The sequence below is a fragment of the Sciurus vulgaris genome (assembly GCF_902686455.1).
Source record: "Sciurus vulgaris genome assembly, chromosome: 5".
NCBI lineage: Eukaryota > Metazoa > Chordata > Mammalia > Rodentia > Sciuridae > Sciurus > Sciurus vulgaris.
This window is the reverse complement of record NC_136465.1, coordinates 6579972-6585337: the sequence shown is the minus strand read 5'-3', so window position 1 is coordinate 6585337 and position 5366 is coordinate 6579972. Positions and strand designations below refer to the sequence as shown.

The window sequence follows — 5366 nt, the reverse complement described above, 5'->3', positions numbered from 1 at the left end:
AACTGACATTATTCTCCACCCTAGGTTGTTTTCTGTATTGTTCACCATTTGCTCCTTGAAAGATCACTTGATTCCTGAGACTGAGTAAATGGAGATACATTAAAAACTGATGAGTGAGCAAGGCAGCCTTTTGAATCAAATATATTTTTTTAATTTGACTAGGCAATCTGCAAGTTTCCTGTTTACTCAACTGTTATTCAGAGAGTCCTATGCACAGGTGTGTGTGCTGACAAACCAAGTAGTGTGTGAGTTCATTCTCATATTCCTTGAGGTGAACAAAACGTAGTGACTGAGGCACATACAGGAAAGAAGAAAGGGGACAGACAATGGAGGGAGAGGAGAAGGACGAATGTAGAGAGGGAGAGGAAAGATGTCTTGTACCAAATCTGCTCCCAGGAGTACCGACTTCTGGGTCTTCCTCAGAGATATAATTCTCTAAAGGAGAAAAGTGTGGAGAACACCTGGCTGCTCCTGCAGTTACTGAACCTGAGAAAGACGGTGCTGTGCAGGAATTTGCTGACCAGGAGCAGCAGTGGAGCTGACCATCCCCCTGAGCAGGCACAGTGGGGAGAAGGACCCTGCAGTGGAGCCTGCTTCTGTGATGGCCAGAGAGGCTGCACTACCTTGTATGCATATGAGGCCGTGGTGCATTTGTTTGCAGTGCAGAGGTTTCTTGTATACTAGGGTCTGGTGACCTTTTATTCCCATGTAATTTGTCCTCATGCTCTCTCCAGGGAGTTACCCACCAATTAAACGCCAACTCAAGATGACAGGAAGAAATGTTTTCTTGGTCAAAATATGCAGGCATTCCCTAAGGCCAGTGTCCAGCTACGAATCAGGAACTTTGCATCAATCTGGATGCATGCCTGACCAGAAGATATGTTTGGAAATATCAACCAATGTGTTGCAGAAATGAATTAGCTTATCTACCAATTCGAAGGGAACAGTGAGAAGAAATCCCTCTGGTGTTGGTACATCCCCTTTAAAATCCAAGCACAATTGAAGAGTTTTCTTATCATTGTTTTGATTTTGAGGGAAAAATATTAATATAGGTTGAAGTTTTAGTTTCTTAGAGTGATCCTCCTCTCATTTTCCACTGATTTTCATCTGCCTAACCTCAATTTTCATTTTTAGCTTTTGAACTCCAATTCTGAAACTTTTCATAAGCTTTGATGCATGTGACAGTGTTTCTAGTACCTAGAATTTTCCTTCATTTGGCATATCGGCTCCATTGATGTGTCATCTGGGCAATTATACAGTCATAGGCAGTGACAAATTTCAATGTTTTTCTTCTCCCAACTTTTCAGAAACAAGTTCTTTCTCCAGAATCATAGGCAAGGAAGGTGCACATAAGGAACTTGAGGTAATATCCAAAGAGCACCTCAGAAGAAAAGACACCCCTACTATCAGGTCAGTGGTAAGTTTTGTGCATGCAAATGCTGGTGATAGAGATGAAATATCCCACAGTGGTTAAATTAGCGACTGAGCTCAACTGCCTATCTGTAATTAAACTGACTTTGAGCAATTTTCCAGCCAAAATCTTTGCATAGGTTAAATTCACTCAAAAGATTAAATGAGTTCAAAACCAACATATACAATCTTACAATTATAGTTCGTTTCACAAACACTGCTTATGTACTTGGTCTTTCAACTTATAGAAGTTATCAAAATTATTCCAACAGCTCTGGAATCAGGATGCTACCAAATAGAGTATAATTGATCCAGTTTGGAGAAACGTGGCATGCACATGGAAGTAAAAATGGAAAAAGCCTTTGTCTTTAGAGTATTAATGGTTAGAGAATGATTCAAATATATCTGAATTAAAGTATTTTTTAAATTTTGAACAACATCTTTAATAAATCTACCCACACAGTGTGGTCCTTCACAAGTTATGTGAACTAAAGTGAAGTCAGTCCTCCATTTTTGTGAGTTCCACATTCATGAATTTAACCAAGTGTACTGAAAAACCCAAGGAAAATGTGTCTGTGCTAAACATACAGGGACATTTTTCATCTCATTATTCCCTAAACAGTATGTTATAGCACATATTTACATAGAATTTGCATTTTATTAGGTATAATAAACTAGAGATGATTTGAAGTATACAAGAGAATGTATGTAGGTTATAGGCAAAGACTACAGAACTTTATCTTTTATAATTTATTTATTTTGATTCATTGTAAACAAATGGGGTACACCTTGTTTCTCTTGTACATGAAGAGGATTCATACCATTTGTATAATCATACATGTACACCAGGTAATGATGTTTGTCTCATTCTGTTATTTTTCCACCACCCCTTCCACCCCTCTTTTTCCTCTCTACAATCCATCCTTCCTCCATTCTTACCTCCCTACCACCCCTGTTATGTATCATCATCCGCCAATCAGAGAGATCATTCATCCTTTGGTTTGTTAGGATTGTCTTAACTCCGTTAGCATGATATTCTCCAGCTTCATCCCTTTGCCTGCAAATGCCCTAATTTTATTCTTCCTTATAGCTCAGTATATTCCATTGAGTACATATGCCATAGTTTCTTTATCCATTCATCTATTGAAGGACATCTAGGTTGGTTCCACAACCTAGCTATTGTGAATTGAGCAGCTACAAACATTGATGTGGCTGCATCACTGTAGTATGCTGATTTTAAGTCCTTTGGGTATAGCCCAAGGAGTAGGATAGCTGGATCAAATGGTGGTTCCATTCCAAGTTTTCTGAGGAATCTCCACACTGCTTTCCAGAGTGGCTGCACTAACCCCACCAGCAATGTATGAGTGTACCTTTTTCCCCACATCCTCACCAACACCTATTGTTGCCTGTATTCTTTTTTTTTTTTCTCCTCTTATCTTTACAAAGCTTTATTGAAACATGTGGTCAAGGTGACAGCGATTATTTTCAAAACAGTAACAAAAAAGTGTACCCAAACTCAGGTTTACCGAATAAATACTGTACACCAGCAAGCTCATCCCTCCCTCACCCAGCAAGAATAAAAGGCATACTGAGAACCTTTGCTGACTGGGGGACAGGAACCTGCACCAATGGGCACATCTGTGGCATCTCCCTAGAAACTGAGCCAAGCATAAAGAGGCCCACTTTGGTCCAAAGGATGTCTTCCTGGTATGAAATAAGAGGACTGCTGTCAGTCTAAATCCCTTTTATAAGCAACAGTAACAGCTGCTGCCTTCTTCTCCAACTAGGGACACAGGTCCCCAGCGAGGTGGCAGAGACTGGAGCTGAAAGGAAGGTGAGGGGCTTCTGCAAAGTTGTCATTAATATTGGCATAAAGAGCTAGAAACCTTCCAGCTAGTGGTGGTTAGTCCTCAGGATCATCCAGATGAATGGAGCAATCTGGTGGTAGGTTTAAAAGTCTGTTCAGGGAACAGATTATTGCTGAGCAGTCACATGATCTATATTCTAATCATGGTGACTTATTGCTTTTAGGTTGTCCAGCTAGCCACCTCTGGATAATAAAAAAGAACTTAGCACAATTATAGAAAACTTCTGAAGACTTCACCTGGAAATAGATGGTGTTTAATTTCAATAGAAATGACACCTCTCTGAAGCACAGAAAGAGAGGCAATCTATCGCTTTGATTTGGAAGGACAGGCAAATGGCCTTAAAGATGCACAGATGACTAGAAATTGTGTGTGACCTCAGTCCCTGCTCCCTGGAGTTTCACTAGCAAGGTGGCCAGCATTCACTTTTGGCCCAGGAAGAAATTTCCACAGCAGCTGAGGGGATGCATGCTTCCACTGCACTGTCCTCGCTGTGGCGCAGGGGTTGCTGATCCTTCACTTTCCCTTTCGCCTTCTTGGCCCTGATGAGTCCCGAAAGGCTCACAGCCACTTTGCTAAGAGGACCGTTACGGACCCAGGCTCCTCTGGAGCTGTGTGCCCGGATAAGCTCTCAAGCAGAACGAGGGCAGGTGTGAAAAGTCTTAGAAACAGCGTGAAATGAGAACTTGACATCCCTGCCTGTAGTGGAAAGTATGCATGCAGCGACCTGATGGTGCAGTAGTTCCTGGTCCTCGGCTGGCCCCAGCTCTTCATATGGGCTTGTATAACAAGGTGGTGACATACTTCTTCTTGTACCGGTGGGTTGCGCTGAGCACCATCACTCCATCCTTGATAGAAAGTGCGTAAAGGTGGTTCAACATGACGTGATTGGGCTCGGGGAGCAAAGCTGGATCACAAGAAATCCCCGTGTCCTTGTTCAGGATGACCTGAAGCAGATGTGGAGCACTTTTGGGAATCCACCATTAAAGCATCAAATACTTCAAAGTCAGTTTTCTTCACTTGAATGATGTTGTTAACTGTGCCAAGCTGGCTGGTTACTATTGGCTCAGAAGGGCCATGTGTCCAGTGACCATCCACAAAGAACTTGTACTGATGTTCTCCTTCTGGCAGATCCAGGTTGGATACAAAGTTATGTGGCTTCTTGTGAGGGGAAGTTTACTCCAGTTGTTGAAGGACCCAGATAAGTAAACTTCCTTTCCTCCCCCGTCCATCGAAATACAGGTGGCCGAGCCTGAGCGGGCGCTTTATCATTCACTTCCACATCATGCTGCCAGGCTAGGAATTCCTCCTTCTCTGGAGCCTTGATTTCCTCCGAGTGGAAGAGGTCGTCATCCTCGGGGCTGTCCATCAGGATCTTGGGTCTGTCCCAGTCCTTGGTGCCCCCGGAGCTGTCCCTCCGGGCCGTCTTATGACCACCCTGCCCCAGCGCGGCGCCCTCGCTGCTAGTGTTGCTCATGGTGGGTCTGCGGGGATGCCGGAGGGAGCCTCACTCCAGGGAGGGCAGCGGAGACACTCCACTCCCGGCACAGGGGGTCCCCAGGGTCCCGGGGAAGGCTCGGGGCACCGGGCACCACCCTGAAGCGAGGGCTCGGGACCGGCAGTGGGCAGCAAGTCACGCTTTACTGGCCGCGCCTGGAACCCAAGAAACGGGCTGTATTCTTGATAATCACCATTCTAATTGGGGTGAGATGGAATAATCTCAGGGTAGTTTTGATTTGCATTTCTCTTATTACTAGAGATGTTGAACATTTTCTCATGTATCTGTTGATTGCTTGTAGATATTCTTTTGTGAAGTGTCTGCTCATTTCTCTAGCCCATTTGTTGATTGGGTTTGGTTGATTTGTAATCTTAGTGTAAGGTATTTTGAGTTCTTATAGATTATGGAGATTAGTGTTCTATCTGAAGCACATGTGGCAAACATTTTCTCCCACTACGGAGGCTCTCTGTTCACATTGCTGATAGTTTCCTTTGGTGAGAAAAAGCTTTTTAGTTTGAATGCATCACAATTATTGATTCCTGCTTTTATTCCTTGTGCTTTGGGAGTCATGTTAAGGATGTCTGATCTTAAAC

The 5366-nt window shown here is 43.4% G+C and overlaps 1 pseudogene across 1 annotated transcript; it reads right to left on the bottom strand.

Moving 5' to 3' along the window:
* Positions 1-3770: 3770 nt before the first annotated feature.
* LOC306661454 (5'-AMP-activated protein kinase subunit beta-1-like) lies at positions 3771-4941 on the bottom strand (annotated as a pseudogene). Its single transcript has one exon. The product of its transcript is annotated as a 5'-AMP-activated protein kinase subunit beta-1-like (transcript).
* Positions 4942-5366: the final 425 nt, after the last annotated feature.